Below are 27,965 nucleotides of genomic sequence, written 5' to 3'. Positions count from 1 at the left end.
AATTGAAAAAAAAAAAAAAAAAAACAATAACAAAATATGTCCCAACTCACTATAAAAACCTTTTTAAAAAAACATACATTTATTCAAATTTAAAGGGCACATAGGTTACCCCTTTTTCCAGATTTAATATAAGTCTTTTGTGTCCCCAGAATGTGTCTGTAAAGTTTCAGCTCAAAACAACCATCAGATTATTTATTATAGCTGTCTGAAGTGTCTGTATAGTCGGTAAAACCTGGTTGCTGTTTTTTTGTACTGGGCCTTTAAGGCTAGTCCTCCCCGCCCACCGTTCCACGTGCCTGTCAGCAACATGCCTCAATCGCCGCCCATTGGCTGCCTCAGGAAGCAGATTCTCACGTCGCGTTCGTGAGAAATACTACAGTAAGAACTTTAACCAATCAGTATTTGATGCATTTTTTGTGAGTTGCAACTATGAGTCACACCACAATGTCATTACAAAGTTCACACACACACACACCACAGCGAGGACACGCACACACACACACATAGCGCAGACACACACCAATAGCGCAGACACCACACACACAGAGAGAGAGAGAGAAACAGCGCGCACGTTTAGCTTCGCACTCTGTTTGTACGCATATGTGACAGGTTACAGGTTTAATCCTCACTGCTTGTATGGATATCTGTTATGTTAATGTACAAAATAAACCTGATTTAACGTCCACAAACCGGGATTGAAGCATCTTTCTTTATAATTGTTCTGACACACCAGCTGTGCTGAAGAAGTAAAGCTGAAGTAAATCGCTGTACTTCCACTACACACGTGCTCTGTTTTAAAGGGCACATGGTTTACCTCTTTTTTATGATTTAATATCAATATTATGGTTTCTGAGTGTGCCAGTTTAGCTTCAGTTTAAAACACAATTCAGATTGTTTTATTATAATGTGTTAAAAAGTGTCATGTTGGGGGCGTGTCCACAGCTCGCTGATTTATGGGTGTGTTGCTTCACCATGTAAATTAGTTTCGGCTTCCGCCAACGTAACAAGGGGGGCGGGGCCATGAGCTCACCCGCTCTGCGTTTGCAACAGAGTCTGACAGGGCAGACGGAGAAGGAGAGAGAGGATCAGCATTAGTGTCGTACATGTCCGACTCTGACACAGACCAAGCAGAGAGTACAAAATCATTTGTGTCTTTGTATAGTTTTAACAGCCAACTGTGTGCTAGATTCAAGTGCTGAGCTTGTACACAGAAACTAATAACCACGCACACTGAATTAACTTTGACTGAGGCCACAGGATATGCGCCACTCGAAGCCGCGACAACGGCACACCAGACACTCTCTGTGGCGCGGCAGAAACATGAAGTGTCCCAAATCGTCGCGCCACGCATTTTTGAATTCTAAAGATAGGTTTCTGCAGCGGTCCGCGGCGCCCAGCTGTCGACTTGAGTGTCCCTGATAGAAACCTATGTTTAAGAATTCTAAAACGCATGCTAGTTAAGATCACAGGGAGCTTTCTGGGATCGCGAGAAATGCAAACGGTTGAAAGTATAAGGTAGACTCAATGAGAAGTACACATGTTTGCAAACCTACCTAAAGATACAACCATAATTCCGATTAGAGCGATAATGTGGAGAATATTGCTCTTGTGTTGAGCCCAATGAGCCTTGCATCTAAAATAGAGCTAGCGTGTTCCTTTAGTGATATCGCTGCGACTCACGCTGAAAATGGCGGATGTAATAAACAAACTGAGGATATGATGACGCACCTGTCAATCAATATTAGTGGGCGGGGGGACCACACTTCTACGTAAAGTTGCGGTCGGTCTGAAAGCCACTCCAATTGGTCCACCGTTATTTATGTTGTTAAATTGAAAAAAAAAAAAGCACTGTGTGTGCTTATATCACCCCAATATGACGGTCTATACACCATACATGCACATATGTCTGTCCAAACAGCTTGAAAAATAGATTTTTTACCATAGGTGCCCTTTAAGACATGTTAAACTTGTAAAACTTACACATGATCACATTTGATGATGATTGATGATCCTAGCGAACTGAACAGACCTTTTATTCCCGGTTGCTTTGCGCACGTCTGGTTTTGTTGATATGATTAAACACGTGACTATCGGGACATGTTAATACGCACAGCTGTCAATCGATATTGGTGGGCGGGGGGACCGCACTCCTACGTCAAGTTGCGGTCGATTTGAAAACTGCTCCAATTGGTCCACCGTTTTTATGTTGTTAAATTTTGAAAAAAAGGACTGGGTGTGTTTATATCACCCCAATATGACGGTCCTATACACTATATCTACACACGTCTGTCCAAATAACTTTAAAAGTAGATTTTTCACCATATGTGCCCTTTAAAACTAAAAATTGTTTTTTTCTAAGATAGGCTATAAATATACTCCTAAACAGGGCTTGACATTTACACCTGCCAGTCCTACCAAATGCGGGTAGATTTCAGCTGTGGCGGTTAGACAGACACCCCCACTAGCACTATTGGCAAGTTTTTAAGTTGCCAGAGCTGCCTAGTTCCTAAAGACGAGAATTTAAGTTTAAGGCCGTTTGTCAATATGTGTGCAAATGTTCACTTAGAACCGAGAAGCAGCACGATTGATAACTGTTAGTGCAAGCAAAAGTGAGCAGGTGAATACCGAATGGAGAGGATGATCAGGCGCACGGTGAGACACAGACAATCCTCGTTCACTGATGTTGCACAGCTGATGTGATGCCCGCTAATTCTTTAAAGCTCCCGTGTCCCTTGCGCAAAACAAACATGCCTGGAAACGCAATTGGTGTGATCGTTTCTCTTTGGAAATAGATTGAAAAAGTGGTGCTTGTGCACCCACAGTCCTGCTGCTTTCAAGAGATCTCCTGGTTTATGTATGCAGCAGCGGTTGCCCGCTTTCACTTTTACCATTCTTTGAACAGATTATTACTGGGCCTAATGTTAACCGTGTGCACGTGATCATTCTTTCATTAACGCACAAAGAATATTTTTCCCCTGTTTACTTTTGCTTGCAGTTATTTTTGTTAATTTGGTTTAATTATCATCCTTTACAATAACATTCACTGTAAAAAATGCAGAGTTCCACACAATTTACTATGACCTTTTTATGTGGAAGCTGCTTTGACACAATCTACATTGTAAAAGCGCTATACAAATAAAGAATTGAATTGAATTCATTCATATTGTCCCAACACAAATTAAGTTAACTTAACACTTTTAACAAATTTATGTGAATTGAACATAAAAAATTGAGTTGTCCCAATGAAATCTAAAGAATTGTGTTGTTTTAGCTCATTTTAAATAAGTAGTTCGAACAAGCAAACAAAATATTTTTTGAGTGTTTTTTAAATAGGAGATTAACTCTCCATTTTAATATAGCTACCTGATGATCTGGGACCTTTAGCCTGACAAACTACTGTGTATAGTTTAAGATTAATGAGAATATATTTTTTAAATGTCAATTATTTAAAAAAAATTAATAAAATAATTTTGTTGAATAAAAAAAGTGTATGTAAACGGCTATATTTAGCTTGTTTTGACACAATTTTTTTTTTTCATTTGTGGGAAAAAAAAATTATTAGTGTGGCCAGAGAAAAAAAAGAAAATCCTTAGCGTGGAGCCCTAAAAGTCAAGTTAAGGAGGCATGTGGGCATAACACATAATTTAAATCTAGTCATTTTTCACATTATTTTTCACATTAATTTTTTTTGTCACATTTATGCAAATATATTTTCTATTAACAACATTGTGGCTAGTAAAAATAGCGAGTGGCTAGTGAAAATCTACTAGCCACGGTGGCTGGTGATCAGAAAAGTTAATGTCAAGCCCTGCTCCTAAATATTATAATAATATTTTATAATAATAGTATATAAATACTACTACAGTTTTTACAGTTGTTTTGCCACAAATTTCAGAACCCTGATGTCAATTTTCAAAACTCTAGACACAAAACTCTAAACAGTCACTACTTTTAACACAGACTCTCCAGTGTAAAAACTCTGCCTACTGTGTCATTCTCTAAAGAAGCCTTACATTTGCAGAATCATTGATTCACATAATCCTTTATCATACAAATACTACAGGAACATTACTTTAGGCACCCACACACAAGATACACACAATTGAATAAACAATTATTAACAGTCATTAAATAATTGTAGTTTAAATATATTATACAGGTTTCACTATGGTTTATAAGTGTAGAGGGAACAGGACAGACAGTGGAAAACACAGAACTAAATGTAATTCATTCAATCATAAAGTTTACTGTAAAACAAAACAAAACAGAATAGTAAAGTTAACAAAGGTGTTCTCACTGCACGTCCCCATATCGAAAGCTGATATATGGCTTGATATTTGGCAACATATGCAAATTACATTAGGATTTCACATACTGTATATAAAATGTCATTTGTCAAAATTTGCAAAAAATCACTCTAACATTTTTTTAACCATTTCATATACTGTGGTTACCATTACAACCATTTCATATACGGCTTAGTCCCTTTATTCATCAGGGGTCACAGCGGAATGAATCGCCAATTTATCCAGCACATGTTTATACAGCGCATGTGTTTTTTACAACTATTATGTGTGTACGTGTGTGTGTGTGTGTTCATGTAAAGCCAAATTTTAAATTATAGGTATACATGTGTAGGTAAATATTTAACATAATAGGTAATATATTACACACATACATGTACATATTTGTAATTCGAATGGTTTGAAAAAAACATGTAATTTGCATATTCAAAGAAGAAACTATCTTTGAATTTAGTATATTGTTTCCAAGCATTTGAAAAAAAAAGAGTTAAGAATTGTGCAGAGGCGTCACGGTGGCGCAGTGGGTTAGCATGATCGCCCTCACCTCAAGAAGGTTGCTGGTTCGAGCCTCAGCTGGGTCAGTGTATTTCTCCCTGTGTTGGTGTGGGTTTCCTCTGCGTGCTCCAGTTTCCCCCACAGTCCAAACACCTGCACTATAGGTGAATTGAATCAGCTAAATTGGCCGTAGTGTATGTGTGTGAATGGGTTTGTATGGGTGTTTGCCATTGATGGGTTGTGGGTGGAAGGGCATCCGTTGCGTAAAACAATATACTGCATAAGTTGGCGGTTCATTCCGCTGTGGCTACCTCTGATTAATAAAGGGACCCGAAAAAAAAATGAATGAATGAATTACAATAATATGTTTATATTACACTAATATGACTAATAGTATGCTAAAATTTGCCAAAAATTCAGTACATCAATCTACTGACACATAATACCATTCCTTGTTAGGAATATTTTACCATGATGATTTTACCATAGTACAGCCAAATCACTTGTATTCATTCATTTTCCTTCGGCTTAGTCCCTTTATTCATCAGGGGTCACAGCGGAATGAATCGCCAATTTATCCAGCATATGTTTGATACAGAGCATGCCCTTCCAGCTGCAACCCAGGACTGGGAAATATCCATACGCTCTTATTCACACATATACACTACAGCCAATTTAGTTTATTCAATTCACCTATACCACATGTGTTTAGACAGTGGTGGAACCCGGAGGAAACCCACGCCAGCACAGGGAGAACATGCAAACTCCACACAGAAATGCCCAACTGACCAAGCCGGGACTCGAACAGCAACCTTATTGTTGTAAGGCGACAGTGCTAACCACTGAAACCACGGTGTTGCCCAAAGCACTTGTATGAAGGGATAAATAAGCACACACACACACACGCACACATGCAGTGTAAAACAGCAGCAGACACTTCAGCTCCGTTTGTCTTTGTCAGAATTGGCAGTGGAGTGTAAAAGAGCATTCTGAGCAATACTTGTGAGTTAGTGTGTGTGTGTGTCCCGGGGGGATGGACACACACTGCACCAGTAGCTGTGCAGCAGTCTGCATGTGTTAGCCAGAGGCACTGTGGCTATTTGCTAACGTTCACCAGCCTCATTTTACAGCACCGCTGCTTCACCTGACAGGTTATTGCTGCAAGATTATGTTACTGCAAATACAATATGTGAGGGTTTTAGAACAATGCACTCATTTGCATCATGTAGGAAGGTGCAGAAGACATGCAGGTAAGGGCCTGGAGCTCTTTCTGTGACAGTTTTGACTTTTTTCTACTGATGGAAACAGTTTTGCTGCATCCAAAATCTCAAATCTTCCAATCTTATTCCAGATAAATAAGATCTCTATTGATGTATGATTTGTTGGGACAGGAAAATATTACAACTATTAGAAATCTGGAATCTGAGAGTTCAAGAAAAAACTAAATACTAGGTTAATCACCTTTCAAGCTGCTGTATGTGAGTTTCCTGACTCTTCTAAAGCATAAAAATAACATAATAGGTTTGCAGATATTAAAGAAACATGCTAAGTGAACATTCTTGTTTATCTGAAAAACAATGCTGAAGTCAGATATTCTGCTTTGGAAATGTGAGTTATGCCGAGTTCAGACTGCATGATTTTAGGCCCGATTTTGACTCGCCGACAGGTTTTGAGAAATCGCAGACAAATCGATGCTCGAGCACGTGAGTGACAATCACCCAATTTGGACCCAAGAAATGGAGGAAAACTAGTGGAGGTTTGACAGGAGCACTGTGTCTGTTTGACGTTTCATACAGAAAGTTAAAAAAGAAAGTTAATTCCCTTCAAACCCAGGTGAGCAATTTTCAACCCCATTAAAGGCTTCTTTCTCGTTATGTAGTTAATATTAAAAGATATACTATGTGTTTTTGGCAGTGAGAAATAGTTTGGAGGAAGTTGTCGGTGATTCTTCCTATTGTAAAGTCATGCAATGTGAAACCCCCTGTCACTGATCCATCTTGCAGTGTAAACAAGTCAGTGACGAAACGCTAGCCCAGATAGTCATGCAGTGTAAAAACATCTGTGTCACGACTACTTTGAAAGTCATGCAGTCTGAACTCGGCATTACATGCCAGAACGCTGTCTTGGTTTTTTTAACCCGCCCACTGCCAGTTTAGCCAATTACATTTCAGCACCCCGGGTCTGTGATGGAAATGTGACCTCTGGTGGACAGTAGCAGCCTTCGAAATGAGACTCAGATTCAGAGTTCCACATGAGGTTATAATTAGCAAATAATATACAACCGTAAACATTAAGTGAGCAGGTAACATTGTAGCCCTATGTCCTAACAACACGCTACGTGAGGAGATTTGCAGAGATGAGCAATTTGGCTGTTTGCACCAGATGAAACATGACAGAAATGTAAATACAGACATTCAGAAGCACAGAATAGTGCACTCACTGCACTCCAACAAAAATGGTAAGCTTTATAATCTATTTAATACATATTAAACCTCCTTAACATTATCTAATGTAGATGCTGAATCACTGATATGTGTAGGTTTGCATTATTTCACAGTTCTAAAGTTCAATTTCAAATGGTTTATTTATTTTTTAAGATCTGAGGTGAACTATCTGCTGCTGTTTTCAGTAGTATGGCAATAAATGTCATTTAAAATGGCATTCAAACTCACATTAGCATTTAACACTGAATAAAGCAGATTAGATGTAACTAAGGTGATCATTGTCAGTGTTCTGTTGTTCAGCTGTGAGATATAGAATAGAATTTCTAACATATCAATTCAGGGTGTTGGTTACAACAAAAACTCCTTTAAATATGGAAAATAGTCCTTCTATAGTGTGCCGTTGCTTTTACATAGAACACTTAAAATCAGCCTTGCTGGTCCTCAATCTGGCAAACCTGCGCTTACGTTTGTTTCGATCCAGGAATGCAATACCTAGTTCTACCACTTGGTGTCAAACTTACATACTGCACCTTTAAAGTTGTCCAGATTGCATTTTTAGCAATGCATATTACTAATCAAATATTTACATTTCCAGCATATGTTCTACACAGTGGATGCCCTTCCAGCTGCAACCCATCACTAGGAGGCACCCATACACTCTCACACACTACTGACAATTTAGCTTACCCAATTCACCTATAGCGCATGTCTTTGGACTTGTGGGGGAAACTGGAGCACGCACAGGAAACCCACGCCAACACAGGAAGAACATACAAACTCCGCACAGAAATGCTAACTGACCAAGCTGACGCTCGAACCAGTGACCTTCTTAATATGAGTACAAACTCCGCACAAAAATGCTAACTGACCAAGCTGACGCTCGAACCAGTGACCTTCTTAATATGAGGCGACAACGCTACCCACTGCGCCACCCGTGCTACCTGTCATTTAAATTGAATTGAAAAAAATACATACTTACAGTTAGGTTTGTCCATATTGTCCAACAACTCAGCATTTTTTAGCGTGTATGTTCATTTCGTATGTGATGCACATTATGCCCAATTTAGTTCATCCATTCACCTATAGCACGTGTTTGGACTGTGGGGGAAACCGGAGAACCCGGAGGAAACCCATGCCAACACTGGAAGAACATGCAAACTCCACACAGAAATGCTAATTGGCCCAGCCGGGACTCGAACCAGCGACCTTCTTGCTGTGAGGCATTAGTGCTAATTACTGAGCCACCACCCTTTACAGAAACAGAAAACAAAACTATTTATAACATATAAAAAATATCGTCTATAATATGCAACTCACTCAATATGAATAATCTTCTTTACTGAACTGTTGTCTCGTTTTTTCTTGAGTCTCAAGAAAGATGCATGTTTATTTATTGCTAAGTGAATGAGATACTTAATAATAGCATTATGGCATATTATTCACACCCTCTTGAAGATCATGCTGCTCACAGTTGCTACCAGTTCTATGAACCTTCTCTGAACAAAACACCAGTAACCAAAGGAGGCGGAGTTAAGTGAAGGGTCAATAACGTATAAGCGTAAAATTGCTTTCTTGTTCTCCAACACTCACACACACACACACACATGCTGATCTGATTCAGTCAGCATGCTGTTACATATCGCAGCCTGAGGGCACTAAATCTACCAGCCCAGCACCTTGGCTGTCCGTACTAAATATTATGTTATAGAGCTGTCACGAACATGTCAAACAACATCGCAACTGCTCGGTCATCAGTTCTGAGTAAGCTGACAGACAGGAGACGATTGCTGCTTTAATGTTTCTAATTCTTGCAAACAAATCACTTTTGTTTTATTCCATGCTGTGCCACATTATTAAAGGGACAGTTGACCAGACAATAAAAACTCTGTCATCATTTATTCATCCTCCACTTGTTTCAAAGCAGTTATAGTTATAGTTAAAGACGATATAGTTTCAGCAGTTGATTCCCATAGTATTTACTGTTCCTAATATGGATATCAATGGCTGATTTGTCTCAACATTTTACAGAAAATCTTGTTTTGTGTTCAACAGAAAAAAATGATCAAAGTTTTGAACAATTTCAGGCATTTTTATTTTTTAGGTTAACTGTCCCCAAATGTAACAATTACAGATTATCATAATGAAAGTGATTTGAAACTTTAGATTTACTTTGGCTTCTACATTATTTTTCTCACTAGATTTCCAGGTTGGAGAATGTCTTTACCCCAGGTGGAGGAGTTCAAGTATCTTGGCGTTTTGTTTACAAGTGAGGGAAGGATGGTGACAGGTGGATTGGTGCAGTGGCAGCAGTAATGCAGTCGATATATCGGTTGTTGTGGTAAAGAAGGAGTGAGCGAAAGGCAAAGCTCTCGATTTACTGGTCAATTACATTCCTTACTCTCACCTATTGTCATGAGCTTTGAGTCATGACCGAAAGGACAAGATCTCTGGTACAAGCGGCCGAAGTGAGTTTCCTTCGCAGGGGACAGGGAGCACCCTTATAGATAGGGTGAGGAGCTCTGACACCCAGGAGGAGCTCGGAGTAGAGCTGCTTGATCCTCCACATCGAGAGAAGTCAGCTGAGGTGGCTCAGGCCTCTGTATCGGATGCCTCCTGGATGCCTACGTAGGGAGGTGTTCCAGGATGCCCCACCGGACGAAGGCCTCGGGAAAGACCCAGGACACGTTGGAGAGTCTATATCTCTCGGCTGGCCTAGGACGCCTCAGGATGCCCCTGGAGGAGGTGAAGTGTCTGGGGAGAGGGAAGTCTATGTTCTTTCCCTGAGACTGCTGCTCCCACGACCAGGGATAAATAAAAGTTAAATACACAGTGCTCTATGGTTTTCTGGCAAGCTAACAGTATTCAAATACAAAAACTGAACAATCAAATGTAAAAAAAACATGGTATCATTATATGAATGATATTTAAAAGTAAAATAATAGCTTTTAATCTTTAATGAATACATTAAATCTTCTACGTGACTATTGCAGAGCCGATATATCGATGCTCAAACTATATATTATTCAGCCCTAGTTTATATTCTGGCCTTCTCTAACACTGCGTGACAATCAATCCATTAGTGCATCAAACAAACCCAAAGCTTCAGAGTTTCCCTTCAGTCATTGTGAACGAAGACATGCAGTGTTGAATTGTCAAACAAGGGATTGCATTTCGCATTGCACACATGGAGCATCAAGAGTTTACGCAGCCATTACCAGAGGACTGATGATGTGACAGCGAAGATTGCCGTTAAACTCAACGCTGCGTCAGAGCAAAAGGGGAAACCAGATGGATAGGTAAAAGAAAGACAACGAGAACATGATACCACCGCACCTGTACTACGCACTTTAAAATAGAGCTGCATGAAACTGAAAAACGGAAGTGATGAAAAGAAAACATCTTTTAAGGTTACTACAGCAAGTTGGCGACTCTAAATAGCTTGCTCATGACAGAACATTCATCAATTCCTTCAATACTGTCAGGATGGTCAGGCTCTCACGGACCCCCACTCACGAAGTCACCATCACCTGACTTCTAATGAGCACACAGCTGCATCACATTCACGAGCACCAGATAAAAGCACAGCACTCCAGTCGCTCATTGTCCGGGCTCGTCTCTCGACGAAAGCGGACAACTGAGCGACCACTCAGCGTAGTCATCCTCAGCTAAACAAACGATTTACTTACCTGTTCTCTTTGTATTCCTCCTAGTCTTCCTGGTCCTCCCGAATCGTCCTGTCTTCCAGTCCTTCCCAGTCTGTGTCATCCTCTGTCAGCTGTATCTGGTGTGTGCTGTCCATCCTCGTGTATTCCTGTTACCCAGCCACGGAGGAAAAGACCCCAACATCATTCCTGATCCTCCTGGCTATCCTTCATGTGCTCCTTGTGTCATTTAATAACACCCTAACGTTTCCTTACCTCTGTCTCCTGTCCGCTTCATAACAGAAGCCCGGACCCATAACGACGACAACATGAGCACCCCCGATCACCTTCAAGAGCTGGTGGACCAGTTGAAGCGGATTCTACAGCCACCAGCTCCACTTTCCAACGCACCACCAGCACCGAGCACTTCCGCCTCCACAGTTTCTTCTTCGGCCCTTCCTTCCAGTCCCATGGCCCGACCAGCGCCCTACTCAGGCGGAGCGGGGGAGTGCAATGGTTTTCTGTTACAATGTTCCCTCATATTCGAAATGCAACCTTCTCTATATCCCACAGATAAGTCGAAGATCGCCTACATCGTATCTCTACTCTCTGGACCTGCACTTAAATGGGCTGAGACGATCTGGAACCAAGCCGGGCCGGTCATGAATTCCATCACTACCTTCACGGAGTATTTCAAAGAGGTGTTTGGACGTTCTGATGGGGAAGTAGCCGCTGGAGAGCAGCTGTATCATCTAAAGCAAGGTACTCTATCTACACAGGAATATGCTCTCCGGTTTCGCACTCTAGCAGCTGCAAGTGGATGGAATGAGAGATCGTTGTTGACCACGTACCGGCTCGGCTTGGAACCCACTCTCCGAATCCAACTGGCCACATTAGATGATACAATGGGTCTGGAGAGATTCATCCAACATTCTCTCCGATGTTCCGATCGTCTCCGTTCCTATCAACAGGACACCATCACCCCCTCGTCTGCACTCCTCCAATCGCCTGAGTCAACAGCCTCTCCAGAACCAGAACCCATGATAATAGAGTCTGGAAGACTGACATCAGCGGAACGACAGAGGAGGCTGACCCGGGGTCTGTGTCTATACTGCGGTGTCAGTGGACACACCCGTATGGAGTGTCCCCTTCGTCCCATTCGGACTTCAGTGAGTGTATTCAGTACGAATATTGAACAATGTAAACCACTTACTACCACCGTACAAATAACTACTGCCTCTATTTCTCTCCTTGTCACAGCCCTCATCGACTCCGGGTCAGCAGGGAACTTCATCTCCCAATCCCTCTGTCGTCAACTCCACCTCCGTACTGAGGCGTCCTCGCATATATACCAGATACAACCGATAACCCAGTGCACTCGATCTTCGACCCGTATCCATCGACAATGCGAAGACATCCTTCTTCAAGTGGGGTTGTTACATCAAGAGAGGATTCAATTTCTGGTTCTGGAGGGTGCAAATATGGACATCATTCTAGGGCGCCCGTGGCTGGTGAAGCACGATCCCATCATCTCTTGGGGCACAGGAGAGATAAAGAAATGGGGATCTGGATGTACACCTGCCTGTTTTCCAAATCTCCCTCTTCAAGGTCGGAACCCCATTTCTTTGTTTGCAACATCGGTCGAGAGCCCTCCTGAGAAGCAGTCTATCCACATTCCTAAGGAGTACAGCTCCTTTCATGATGTCTTCTGCCCCAAGAGAGCTTCCCAGCTACCGCCGCATCGGCCATGGGACTGCGCGATCGACCTAGTTCCAGATGCCCAGTTGCCAAGAGGTAGGATCTACCCGCTCTCGCTTCCAGAGAATCAGGCAATGGAAGATTACATAAGGGAGGCTCTGAGTCAGGGGTACATACGTCACTCAAAATCACCAGCCGCCTCAAGCTTCTTCTTTGTGGCCAAGAAGGACGGAGGGCTGCGTCCATGCATCGACTACAGGGTCCTAAATAACGGTACAGTAAAATACCGATATCCCCTTCCTCTGGTACCAGCCGCTTTGGAACAGCTCCGAGAAGCTAAAGTCTTCACTAAATTGGACCTCCGCAGCGCGTATAATCTGATAAGAATACGTGAGGGGGACCAATGGAAGACAGCATTCGTGACCCCTACTGGCCACTATGAATATGAGGTCATGCCTTACGGTCTGGTCAACGCCCCCTCCGTATTCCAAAACTTCATTCATGAAGTCCTCCGGGAGTTTCTTCACCACTGTGTAATAGTGTACATAGATGACATCCTCATTTACTCCCGGAGTGAGGCCGAACATCGCCAACACGTTGCGGAGGTCCTACACACATTGAGAGAACATCACCTCTACCTCAAAGCGGAGAAATGCTCATTCCACCAGAAGTCGATTCATTTCTTGGGATACATCATTGACCAAACCGGTATACGTATGGATGGGAAGAAAATTGAGGCTGTTCTATCCTGGTCAGAACCCACTTCCATTAAGGAGCTCCAGAGGTTTCTTGGGTTTGCTAACTTTTATAGACGGTTTATCAAGGACTACAGCAGGATTACATCACCTCTCACTAATCTCCTCAAGGGTAAACCCAAAGGACTGGAGTGGACCAAAGAAGCAGCCGCAGCCTTCCGCCTTCTTAAGAAGGAGTTCACAAGGGCCCCACTCCTGACTCATCCTGACCCAAATCTTCCTTTCGTGGTGGAAGTGGACGCATCCACCACCGGCGTCGGGGCAGTATTATCTCAACATCATGATACACCGCCCCGACTGCATCCCTGTGCCTATTTCTCTCGGAAGTTGAGCCCGGCGGAGCAGAATTACAGCATAGGAGACAGGGAGCTTCTAGCAATCAAGCTAGCCTTGGAGGAGTGGCGTCACTGGTTGGAGGGAGCCAAACATCCGTTCCAGGTGATCACAGATCACAAAAACCTCCAATACATCAAAGAGGCCAAGAGACTATGTCCACGTCAAGCCAGATGGTCACTTTTCTTCTCACGTTTTGATTTCTCCATTTCCTATCGTCCAGGACCCAAGAATCTAAGAGCAGACGCTCTCTCTCGTTTACACGAGCATCACGATCATGAAGAACTCCCAACGAAGATTCTTCCCGAACACATCTCCATTTGTCCGATCACCTGGAACGCTCCTCCAGTCGTTGCCACTCCGGAAGCCCCTGCTCCGCCGGGATGCCCTCCTCATCGGCAGTTCATACCACCTGAACACCGGGTAGATCTGATCCACTCCTTACATACCTCGCTAGGCACTGGACATCCAGGGATCAACAATACTCTCTCGCTAGTATCCCAACGATTCTGGTGGCCAAACATGGCAAGGGATGTGAGGCAATATGTTCAGGGCTGTAAGGACTGTGCCCAATCCAAGAGCCCACGTCATCTACCCGCTGGAAAGCTCCATCCCTTGCCGATTCCGAACCGTCCCTGGTCACACCTAGGAGTGGACTTTATCACTGACCTCCCTTCGTCAGAAGGTAATACCTGTATTCTAGTCATAGTAGATAGATTCTCAAAGTTTGTCAAACTAATCCCTCTGAAAGGTCTTCCCACAGCCTTTGAAACTGCCGACAATATCTTTAATCAAGTCTTCAGGTCATTTGGTATTCCAGAAGATATTGTGTCGGACAGAGGTCCACAGTTCATCTCACGTCTATGGAAAGCCTTCTTCAAGCTCCTAGGTGTGGCCGTCAGCCTCTCTTCTGGATATCATCCCCAAACCAACGGGCAGACAGAGAGGAAGATTCAGGAGGTGGGACGGTTCCTGAGGACCTTCTGCAGTGGTCACCAGAACTCCTGGAGCCAGTATTTGGGCTGGGCAGAATATGCCCAAAATTCACTGCGGCAACCCTCCACCGGACTCACGCCATTCCAGTGCGTCCTGGGCTTCCAACCACCGCTCTTTCCCTGGGATGGCGAACCATCTGATGTCCCCGCAGTGGATCACTGGTTCCGGGAGAGCGAGAGAGTCTGGGACGAGGCTCATCAACATCTGCAGAGGGCAGTCCGTCGAAGCAAGGTAACCGCCGATAGGAGAAGGTCTGAAGAACCCAGATACACACCCGGACAAAAGGTGTGGCTATCCACCCGGGACATACGCATGCGACTGCCCTCTCGCAAGTTAAGTCCCCGATTTGTTGGTCCCTTCACCATCGTGGAACAGGTTAACCCCGTCACCTACAAACTACAATTACCCTCTCACTACCGTATTCACCCTACATTCCACGTATCACTCCTGAAACCCTATCACGATCCTGTTCTTCCCTCCACAGAGCCTGACCACGAAGAGGAACCCCCTCCTCCACTGCTCCTAGAAGAAGGAGCCGTCTACGCAGTGAAGGAGATCTTGCGTTCCCGACGTCGTGGTGGCCAGTTGGAGTACCTGGTGGACTGGGAAGGGTACGGCCCCGAAGAAAGGACATGGGTTCCCAGAGCTGATATTCTCGATCCTAGTCTCATGGTGGAGTTTCATGAGAGCCACCCTGAGTTCCCAGCGCCTAGAGGCAGAGGGAGACCACCACGGCGTCGGAGGTGTCGGCCCTCAGGAGCGGGCCCTGGGGAGGGGGGTACTGTCATGGATTGGTCAGGCTCTCACGACCCCCACTCACGAAGATCACCATCACCTGACTTCTAATGAGCACACAGCTGCATCACATTCACGAGCACCAGATAAAAGCACAGCACTCCAGTCGCTCATTGTCCGGGCTCGTCTCGACGAAAGCGGACAACTGAGCGACCACTCAGCGTAGTCATCCTCAGCTAAAACAAACGATTTACTTACCTGTTCTCTTTGTATTCCTCCTAGTCTTCCTGGTCCTCCCGAATCGTCCTGTCTTCCAGTCCTTCCCAGTCTGTGTCATCCTCTGTCAGCTGTATCTGGTGTGTGCTGTCCATCCTCGTGTATTCCTGTTACCCAGCCACGGAGGAAAAGACCCCAACATCATTCCTGATCCTCCTGGCTATCCTTCATGTGCTCCTTGTTGTCATTTAATAAACACCCTAACGTTTCCTTACCTCTGTCTCCTGTCCGCTTCATAACAAATACAGCATTTCTGACAACAGATCAATTGGTTGATTAATACTGAACCAGCACTATAGCACAGTCTGAGAATCACTGACAATCATATTATATGGCCTTTATAATTGCACCATTTCAGCCTTTTAAAAGGCTGATCCTGATATCCAGTGAGAAGACATTTAATAAAATAAAAAAAATAAAGTAAATCAAATACAGCTTTCACACAACACTTGCTTAAATCTGACCAAACAAATAAATTATATTACTGGAAAATGATGACTTATTATTTTAAACTCTCTTGATTATACCAAAAGGTGCTATATGTCCCTTTTTGACTCTTCTAAAGCATAAAAATACCATAGTATGTTTGCAGATATTTAAGAAACATGCTAAGTGAACGTTAATGGTTATGTTAAAAACAATGCTGAAGTCAGATATTCTGCTTTGAAAATGTGTTTTCCGTGCCGGAACAGCTGTCTTTGTTTTGGATCATTTAACACGCCTAATGCCAGTTTAGCCAATCATATTTCAGCACTCCGGGTTGCTTTGGTGCATATTTCACTTATTCAGTCAGGAAGGCTCTCAAAGTGACCAAAATGCAACCTCCAGTGGACAGTAGCAGCCTCTGAAATGAGACGCAGACGCAGAGTTCCACATGAGGTTATTAATTAGCAAATAATATAAATATTACAAATGTGAACATTAGGTTAGCAGGTTACATTGTAGCCCCGTGTCCTAACAACACGCTACATGAGGAAATTTTAGTGATGAGCAATTTGACTGTTTGTACCAGACGAAACACGACAGAAATTTAAATACAGACATTCAGAAGCACAGAATAGTGCACTCACTGCACTCCAACGAAATGGTAAGGTTTATAATCTGATTAATACATATTAAACCTCTATAACATTATTAAATGTAGAGGCTGAATGACTTATATGTGTTGTTTGCATTATTTCACAGCTCTAAAGTTCAATTTCAAATGGTTTATTTTATTTTCAAGATCTGAGGTAAACTATCATGAGATAAACGCTTGCGTGTGTTTTGAATCAGGAGTCCAATACCTACTTTAACCACTTGGTGTCAAACTTACTTACTGCACCATTAAAGGGACAGTTTACCTAAAAATACTCGCCGCTTCACTTGTTCAAAGCCTGTTTGAGTTTCTTTCTTTTGTTGAACAAAAAGTAGATCATTTGAAGAATGTTGAAAACAAATAACCACTGACTGCCATTATATATAATTTGTTTCTAATAAGGAAGTCAATGTCTACTTGTTTTCAACATTCTTAAAACATACCTTCTATTGTATTGTTCAACAGACAAAATAATTAAATGTTTTTTTTATTTTTAGGTGAACTATGCCTTTAAATATGGGACCGTTGCTGCATTAACTATATCCTATTGTAGTGGCTTTCATGAAAGAGACGATACTAGCTTATAAAGCAAGAAAATTGAATGAGCACTGATGGTCATTTCACCCGAGCTGATCAGAAAAACCACAGGGAGACCCCTATGTTTTATGTGAACGCATCCCAATTTCAGCAAGACACGATTACAGCAGGCAAAGACCATTCAATTTCATGAGCCATCAAGCTGATATCCACTTTAAAAAATGTACAGCACTCTAGAGAGCGAGAGGCATGGATAGAAAAATAGCAGGGATATGTACTGTGTATAAACAGTTGAAATCAGAATTATTAGCCCCCCCTTTGAATTTGTTTTCTGTTTTAAATATTTCCCAAAATAATGTTTAACAGAGAAAGGAAATATTCACAGTATGTCTGACAATATTTTTTCTTCAGAAGAAAGTCTTATTTGTTTTATTTCGGCTAGAATGAAAGCAGTTTTAAATAAAAAAAAGCCATTTTAAGGTCAAAATTATTAGCCCTTTTAAGCTATATTTTTTTTGATAGTCTACAGAACAAACCATCATTATACAATAACTTGCCTAATTACCCTAACCTGCCTAGTTAACCTAATTAACCTAGTTAAGCCTTTAAATGTCACTTTAAGCTGTGTAGAAGTGTCTTGAAAAATATCTAGTCAAATATTATTTACTGTCATCATGGCAAATATAAAATAAATCAGTTATTAGGAATGAGTTATTAAAACTATTATGTTTAGAAATGTTTAGAAATCTTCTCTTTTCTTAGAAATTGGGGGGGAAAAAATAAACAGGGGGGCTAATAATTCAGGGGGTTAATAATTTTGACTTCAACTGTACACTGATCAGCATTAATAAGTACACTCCTCATAGATCTTTGTATTAAATATTGTAAAAATGATGCTTTAAAATAATATATTTGTGCATATGCGTTAGTGTGTACAAATTCCAAAACTAAAACTAAAACAAAAAACTTAAGATCACAGTCCAAAAATTGGTACACCCAGATTAATATGTTGTTAAAATAATAAATAACATTTTAATAAACAGCAAAAACTATAAAATGTAACAGAAAGTTTGAGCCCCGGCTGGGTCAGTTGACCAGGTTTCCTCCAGGTGCTCTGATTTCCCCCACAGTCCAAAGACATGTGCTGTAATGAATTGTCCTTAGTGTATGTGTGTATGTCCTGGTCTTCCAGGGGTGCATCTCTGAAAACCATCGTTAGCTAACTAAGGTCGCAAGTTACATCGTTACAAGCATAGTTCGTTAATTTGCCATTTCCCAAATCCATCGTTTCAATGAACATTCGCAAACTGCGTCGCAAACTTGTGCACTTGCAACTACACCTCTGGAGCTGTAGTTAGAAACATAGTTCCTGGCTGTGTTCTATTCCCAGTTATCCCCCCATGCCCTACTCCTTTAGAACATTCTAACAATTAAACTTGGAGTGATTTTTTTTTTAAAAAGCATTGAGGTCATCTCTCTTAGGTGTTATTTGCTTTCAAAGTATTTTTATGATTCAGTTTTCGCAATCTTCATGTTTACAATTGCGCTCCCCTCACAGGGCACCTTGACAACATTGATGTCATTTTGAACACAGCCGTGACTCATGACGAAAGCTAAAGGTGACCTATTATTTAAAAGCAGAGTTTGTGTTATGTCTCTAAAGCTTATGAAAACAAAAAACATAGCATACGATAATGCTTTTAATTTATAGTGGGTTATTTATTAAATATCTGTACTGTATATGGCATGGGCCTGATGGTTAGAAGATTTCTGCAGTGGTTTGAATGTGTCAAATTGTAAAAGTAGACTTTTCAAAAAATGTAAAATAAATAAACAATGTCCTACTTAATAATAATAATAATAATAATAATAATAATAATCATCAATATTATTAATATTATTATTAAAGTAGGATTTTTTTCATTTTCCTACTAAATAATAAATATTATATTTCATTTCTGAATAAATAGCCTCATTATTTATTTATTTATTTATTTATGTGATTTATATATGAGATTAAAATGCATGTTAGCTTTTGTAAGTGATTTTATGTTTTAGAATAGAATATGTAATGTTCTCAATAATATTTGTAAAGGAAACGCAGGCTCTATATGAGCCATTTACATATATTTCAATTAATATGGAAAATGAGTGCATGTTTTTATCAAAACTAATAGTGGATTTTTTTAAATGCATGTGCGTGTAAAACAATATAATTTGCACAAAAAAAAATTTCTTTTCTAAAGAAGTTGTTAGAAATCTGTTTAGAGCATCATTATAGGCATTTTAGATTTACCCTAACATAATTCAAACGATAGATCTGTGACAGAGAAACTATGGGTTTTGGGAAACACTCGTCACTACATCGCTCTTTTCCGTCACTGTTTGGGAAACGTTGTTTAAGGGTTGAGCGTGGGGTTTTTCTTCTCACCTCATAAAAACTAGATGTTACGAAACACCAATATGGTGTGGCTAAATATCAACTTTGATATAAATGGTCCTGGGAGTAAGTATCTTTCTATTCCTAAAGATATTTGGTGACCAAACTCTTATTGTAATGTATATAACTGTTTAATAAACCTGTTTTGTTTAAATCATTCACAATACATTGGCTATTTTCACTTAGAAATGAATAATATTCAAAACGGGGTGTACTCATTCATGCTGAGCACTGTATTTATGCGGTACAGATACCGCAAAATCAGCAGGCATCACCCAAACACCGCAACAACAAAGACCAACACAACCTGCTCAAAATAAGCGTAATGTTCTTGATGATAATAACAGTATGAGTGTGTTGAGTTCTGATACTGCGTCATGATGACCCAAGTCCCATAAATTACTGTAAAACATTAAAAAAGGGGGCCGATGTTCTTCTTCAAACATTACCGGCCCCTGTAGAGCAGTATAAGAGCATGATTTATTACAGGATGGGGAAACGGTTTCACTCCACTGAATAGACTCCACATCCATCCATGTGTATGTGTGTGTGTGTGTGTGTGTCCAATGCGGCGATGCCTCCTCTGTCTCACCTCTGCTTTGAGTAGAGCGAGGTCTACTCTGAATCTAAACGAGTGCCATTATTATGTGGAGCTCTCAAGGACTGACCCCAAGCACTTAGCAGAAGCGCATCGGCCCAAGGCACCTCCCATGTCTTCAGCCTGTCTGCGCTTTCTTTCTCCAACACCATTCAACATGGGCACCACCGCAATCAATGAGATTACCTCTTAAATTGCCTTTTCCTGTCATAGGCCCTCTCTTCGAGAGCTTGGGGAGTGTTTCTATATGTGAAGGCAATAATGAGTCGCTGACTTGCGCCGCTGACCTCAGCGCAGTTTGCGAAGCACCCTGTAACTTTTATAATCTTCCATTTTAAAATGCTGATTAGTGATGTGCTTAATAAGTTCAGAACATAATATTCGCCAGCAGACTGGATGAGTAAATCTGTTGTCGGAAGAAAAGCTTGATCAGCAAAAAGATCAGCCGTGATCAGCAGCCAGTAACAAGCTCTGCTGGTCATCCACCCTAAATAGTCCGCAAAACCACTAGTACTGTGTAGCATAAATAATTCAGCAGACGCTGCTGGGAGAATTGTGGAGCATTTCAGTGTAGATGAAGCAATAATGATTAAAACTTTATGTTTTAAAAGTGCACAAACATCTAAATGCTGATGTATTTTATTATTGTGCATGCATACATGTAGATGGATAGTGATAAACTGCATCTCTGAGTTATAAAGAGGTGTATAATGATATTGTGTGCACAAATTATGACTCAAGTTCTATTCTACGCACATCGGCCACTATTATGTAATGTGATACTGCAGCACTAGGACGCTACGCACTCACACTCTGAGAAAGTTACACTCGCTGACAAAGATCTTCCTCTCTCTCTCTCTCCTCCCTGCAATACACATTTATTTTTTGTTATGACTATCTTTAGACTATGCTACACATATTACAAAGCTTCCCATGTGAAAATGCATTGCGAAGAAAGCATGCTTTATTAAAAAAGGAGGGATACTGTACTCACCTCTGTACCGTGTGTATCCTCAGCAGAGATGTACTGCACCAAGAGGAGGGTGGTGATGCGGAGGGGGGGTTGAAGAAAAACTTCGCAGAGCGCGCAGGGCACTGGCAGAGCTTAGAGGAAAGGAGGAAGAAAAAAAGAAAAGTGACAAGAATCAGGACTTTTGCTTTATCCTCTTCTGGTTCTGTTGGAAATATCAGATTTTGTCCGAACACACACACATACAACACACACAGCACTGATGTCTTCTGCGCTCCCCCCGCGCTCACGCACACATCCACACACACACGATACTAGCTCGGATCGGGACAGATGCAGAGATGCTCTCGTGCATACACACACACATTTTCTAGTCTCACACACCCTGCAATCGCTGCTCAGCAGCACCACAGCCCCTGGTGTTTCACTGCTGTATTTCCCGGCACTGAGCTGTCATTGGTTCAATCACGGCTCAATAAAAACTCCTCCCATTTCCAATTGGGTGAGGAGGTTTTTTTTTTCTTCCATGGCTCACTCTGAAACCCATCCCACCCCTCCTGCTTTTAGAAACCTACGCTACATGTACGGAGAGCCGAGAATGCTGAGCTAGGAAAATCAGGCAGGATAGAGTGAGAGGAAGAAAGCAGGAGGGGGCGGGGCTACGGGGAGGCGCAGTAGCGAATCAATGAGCGGATGAGAGAGGCGCGAAAAACGCAGTGGACTTCAGGGTGCGCGGTCCCGCGAATCGCAAATAAAGCGAAATTACGTAACACCTGCGTTTTACTGCATTAAATGGTAATGAAAGTGAGCATGTAATTCAAAATTCTGACAAGAAAAAACAAACAAGGCGACCTATGTGAACAGATTCAAAAGGAAATGATTCTTCTGAGCCGGCTCTTTTAGTGAATCGAAAAAAACTGAGCTCATTAAAACAACTCCTAAAATGAATACTCTTATGAGCCGATGTATTTAGTTAAATGGTAGTAAATCGTTTTAATTAGATTTATAAAATAACCTATACCTTATGTGATGTCCAAGTCACATGAACAAGGGAAAAATGAAACGTCCCATTTACATGCAGTAAACAAGAACGCAGTTGATGGTGAAAATTAAGCTTGAAAACCTAAATATCACCTCACAAAAGTCTAAATTTTAGATTCTGTATCAAACACTGAAGTCTTTCGATGTTCTAATATGGAAATTAAACAAAACAAACGTAGGCCTTATACTTACAGCTCCATAAACTGCATTATTTCTTCTTCAGGCGTCAAAATAACCGTTCAAATTTAAAAATATATAATTGGCGCCAATCGCGCCTTCAGAGGGTGTTCAGTGGCTCTTTTACTTGACTCCTCTATGGATATATCATGCAACAACGCATTTAAATAGTTTTTTAAATAATATACTTCCCAGGTAATGTTTAACAGAGCACGGACATTTGTTTACAGCATTTCCTATTTTATTTTTCTTCTGTAAAAGTCTTTTTTTGTTTGTTTTGTTTTATATTTGGCTGCAATAGACCCTTTTCACATGATGTCAAGCGGTGTCCGGTTTCATGGATCTATTGTTTTGTATTGCTGTCTTTACTGCATCAAGTACACTTATTTTTTGTGTCCTGAAGAACAATAAATAAATAAAACTGGGTGTTTTACTGTTCTTGTTTACAGTAGTCAGCTGATTCACAAACACATTCACATTCTACTGCTCAGTTCTCCTGACTTCTTTCAATATATAGGTAATTTATTCATGAACTTAAAACATTTATATATATTTAATATTCAAATTAAATCAAATAGAATAACAATGTGGTATTTGACTCTTAATAATCAAACAAAACCATTGTAAAAATGTACAATTAAAAAAATAACTCCAAGAAGAAAGCATTTTAATTCAGTATTATTAATTTATTTATTTACAACATTAATAATTAAAGGTAGTACAAATATCAAATTAAATCCACACAGGAGATGGTGGTAGTACACTGTCTTAATTCATTCAAATGGACAAACATAACAAAACATTGTTTGATAAATAAATAATAAAAGATAAAACTCACAGCATTTCTAGACATTTATAGACATACTTGCCAGGTAATATGAGAAGATTTAATAAAGAATTTTACTCATGCTGGAGCATTTACACATAACAGATAATATAAAGTTATATTCATAATAGCATCAAAGTAAAAAATACTTCCATCATTGAGGAAATAAACTGAATTAATATGTGAAAAGGTTGCAAACATATACTTTCCTTAATAAACAACAGCTTATTCCTGTTCTCAGTAACTTTAAGAATCAATTTCAAACTCAGAAAGCAGTTCAGTATTGAAAGAGAAACACTTGGACACATGTCCAGTACTGTAGTAGTCTAAAATTAGAACGTGCAATGTTAATATTTTTATTTGTAAATTTTCAAGAGATGTATCCAATTCATTCAGAGGTAAACTGGAACTAAAAATACACATTGTGACGTCTATACAGGGTATAAAGGGTCTATAAAAAAAGATTTAAAAAGTTAGCCTGCTTTTTGATTGGCTACAGAGCAAACCATTGTTGTCCAATGGCTTGTCTAATTAACCTAACTTGCCTATATCTAATTAATTAAGTGTAGAGGAAAGAGGAAAACTAATTTCTTTTATATATATATATATATATATATATATATATATATATATATATATATATATATATATATATATATATATATATATATATATATATATAATTATATTTAGGGGATTTTCACCTTTATTTGGAAAGGACTTTGGAGGTTGCAAACAGGAAAGTATTGGGAGCAGAGAGACAGGAAGGGTCGGCAATGGGCCTCGAAGCCGGGAATCGAACTCGGGTCAATGTGAGCACTATATGCTATATGTCGGCGCACTCAACCACTAGGCTTTTGCCGCCGCTGAAAACTAATATCTTAAAAATAACAAGTTAAATATTATGTACTGTCATAATAGACAAAAGAAATTAGTTATTAAAACTATTATGTTTGAAAATATGTTAAAAAATATTGTCTTTTTTATACAGCACTTGGGAAATAAACACACACTAGTAACATGAAATCCCGGAAGTGAGCGTCTCATGAGCTTTGGCAGCCTCCTCCATCTCACACTTCCGGGGGGAGTAAACACAAGCCGAGCAGCTGCCATAGACATGAATGGCATATTTTAAAGCGGTTTGGCTGCAGTAAATATAATAAGTCTTTGGCTGTGCTCTGTCTCCAGCTTGCTGTGCTCCAGCAGCATGTAACTTAATGTGCTCTATGTAAATTATTAAAGACTGATGGGACGTGCTGTAGAACTCACTCTCCAACAGAGCAATCCATCCACACTCTCCTGAAGCTCATAATAACAGCAGCGGTTTTACAGTAACCATATCTCACACTGTCTAGTGCAGCTCTGTCTAATGAACTCTTCTCTGTTTCTCACTTGTATGATGTTTAAGCAGATCAGCCGTATGATGTCAGTCCTCCACCCCATCCGTTTGCAGACTGCTGCCTCAATACTAATTAAATGGGTTTGATGGAGTCCAATCCATCAACATCTAAAATCAATGTAATAAAGTCAGGCCTCGGATGGCCAGCGGAGTCGCACATTGTACATTCTACAAAATGCTGGGTTGTTGTCAAACACAGTAATTGAATAAATTACCCTAACGTTGGATTGGTCCATATTTGAAGCAAAATTGGGTTAAAACAGTGATTCTCGCGGGGGTGGGAGTTGAAAAAAAAAACTGGGACTGAAAAAAAAAAATGTGCAAATTTGTGATCTTTATTTGGATTCATCATCGAATCTATTTTCGCTGCTAAAATAGACCAAAACAGTCATTATTTCATCAAAAATATAAGTGACAATACTATTAACTTGTTTGTTGAACTGTCCAACCCAGGCTCATTCTGAAAACTTAGTCCCGAGGACGTTTCTGGAGACCGCGAAATACGTCCTGGGAGGTACGTATTTTTGCAGTTTTTGGTTTTCTTGAATCCGCGAGAGGCCGATGTGTGCGCCTTTTTCACTTCTCAGATGTCTCCCGCGAGTGCCGTTCGCACCTGCGCTGTTCTCACGTAAACCCACCAGAGGCCGCTGTCGAACGAACGTCTGTCTGTCCGACTGGGTGAATGATTGACTGGGCGACCAGCCAATCGGCCAGCCGACCCACCCTCCTCCTTCCCTGAACCCAACCAATTTTACCGATTGACCCGCCCACCCTAAACCCAACCAACAATTTACAAAAGCCGTCCAGAAAAAGAAAAGCCCTCGTCTGATTTTTTTACCACGTTTTCGGATTTTACCACATTCTCACCCTGTTATGAACTTCTTAACTTTATTTCTTGGATTCTGTTTTAGTCTTACCTGATTTCTGGAACCGCTCTTCCCCGGACTCGGTCAGCTTCTCTCTGTGTCTCAAGTCTGCCGACGTACAGGACGAGCTATCCGGACAAACTGGTTGCAGCGGGAAAGCCCTCCACACCAAGGTAAGCGGTCAGCCGGCAATCGCTAAATGGAACGGCGTCATACCGCCCCGCAGCGTTCGCTTAAAAAATGAAATGCAGCCATACGTACCCCCGGCTACATAATTCGCGGTCTCCAGAAACGTCCGCGGGACTACGTTTTCAGAATGAGCCTGGGTTGGAACTGTCATATGGAATCAGTGTTATATTTTCAATCGTGAGGCGATGGTAAATTAAGTGATGGTCAATTGTCAGCTCTCTTGGTCATCAGGTCGTGTGATGTATGTTGCTGAACTGTATTCAGATGTTATAAATATAAAAACACCACATTTTGAAATTTAACTGCAGTATGTCAATTTAGTTTATTTGTGTGTGCTGCGCTCATAGACTTTAGAAAATGACGCTAATTTGTTTGATTTCTCCTGGAGAAGCTGCGCAAGCCTCAAAAGTTTAAGGTCCTTGCACCCTGACTGAGTCTGAAACTGTCAAATTCGTTTTTTCATATTCGTCATTTGGTGTAAACCACAAACAATCGCTGAGACTCTCATTTTGACAGCAGTGCAAGTCATGTGCAGAATAATGATAGGCAATGATAGTGCAGCACCTAAACTTGGTGCAGTACTGCTGTCCAATGACACAGTCGCTAGGAGAATTGTAGACATGTCCAATGACATCAGAGAGCAAGTGATAGAGTTCGTAAAAAAAGTCCTACGTGCTGCAACTGAAACAATCCACTGATATTGCTGGACAGGCACAGCTCCTCACCTATGTCAGGTATCTGTGAGACAAGGCGATTGAGGAAGATGTCCGGTTTTGCCGACCACTTCAATTGCACACTACAGGACAAGCCATTTTCAATGTCCGTATTCAATGTCCAGCTTGCAAAAGGTTGAGAACTCATGGGTTAAAACAACCCAGCATTTTTTAGAGTTCTTTCTATAAACAGACTGCAAACCTGAATTGAAACATTGTGGGACTGCTATTCACCTTATTCTCCGTGTATGAGCAGGCACAGCCATTTGAATCTTTTTGGCTCGAAACTTCTGGTCTCATTCACTTCCATTCATTTTTAGAGGTTAAAAACAGCTCTTATGCTGCAGACTGATCTTTTCGTATCATATTATTCTACTTTTTATGTATGCATGCAAACACTTGTTTGTAAAGTGAGTAGTTTGATCGTTTTCTGCCATTTATTATTTCTAGTCATTTTTCCTATAGGCAACTGAATCGGAAGTCCTAAAACAATCGCAAAAGCGCACTTCCGCATTGAAGAATAAGGTCAATACAGGAGTTATTAATAGGGATTGTAGATCGCAAAATTTAGCGTTTTTTATTTTAGCGTCTTTTTTTAAAAAGCATTTTGACATTTGCCAGCCCATTTGTCGCGTATCAACATTAATTCCATAACTTTTTGCCAGCATGGGTTGAAGAACATCTGAGTCAAATTTAGTGATAATCGAAAAAAACGGTCTGAGGGGAGTTTGAAAAAATAAGTTTTCAATCAAAGACAAAATGGCGGACAGAAAGTTTATTTCATTTTCAATTCAAATTTGGTATCTATGATCTCGGCATGATCCAGGGAATATAACAAGACACATGCCATGTCAATAAGGAATGTTTAGCAAAATTTTTCAAAAATTGCTTATTTACTCTAAACAGCGACCTTCTTGGTGACAGTGCTAACCACTGAGCCACCGTGCCACCTTCTTGTTTGAAATTAACTTTAATTATTGAACTGAACTGAAATAAGTGCCTTAGCTGACTATTGGCACTATTGATGCAGTTTGCATCAATGATTCAATTCACCTCTTTATTACTGTGCAGCTGCTTTGAATCTCTCTATCTGCGACAAAAATAAAGATGATTTAACTCAGTTTGTTCCATTAACTGCATCATTAATTCCTTTGCATTTTAGTTTTTGTCAGGTAAACACAGAGCAAACACACGGTGCTTTAGAAAATTGGCAGAATAATAACCTGCACAGAGTCCTACAGAGTGTCAGACGGGTTTTATGAATGTCAAGCGGTTGTATCGGAGTGGCTGTATGATTAGATTTATTATTATTGAGGCAGCAGAAGAGTCTTCCGGGCCGTGGCAGATGTCCAAATCATCCTGTTTCTGTGCCTGCAGAGCCGTCCTTTGGCAAAGTGGGATGCAGCTTTTGGCCAGCACTATATATCTGACTGGTGAAAACTCAGGCTGCATGA

General features: G+C 40.8%; 1 protein-coding gene across 2 annotated transcripts in view; it reads right to left on the bottom strand.

Moving 5' to 3' along the window:
• Positions 1–21,713, bottom strand: part of LOC130231161 (synaptotagmin-2) — a 115,955-nt gene extending 94,242 nt beyond the window's left edge. For both annotated transcript variants that reach the window (XM_056460602.1, XM_056460604.1), the window contains exon 1: positions 21,325–21,713. The gene's annotated coding sequence lies outside the window, so the exon portion shown is untranslated. The remainder of the gene's footprint in view (positions 1–21,324) is intronic.
• Positions 21,714–27,965: the final 6,252 nt, after the last annotated feature.

This window comes from Danio aesculapii, chromosome 6 (assembly GCF_903798145.1).
Source record: "Danio aesculapii chromosome 6, fDanAes4.1, whole genome shotgun sequence".
NCBI classification, from domain to species: Eukaryota; Metazoa; Chordata; class Actinopteri; order Cypriniformes; family Danionidae; genus Danio; species Danio aesculapii.
The sequence above is the reverse complement of the archived record's forward strand: the minus strand, read 5'-3'. Positions and strand labels throughout refer to the sequence as shown.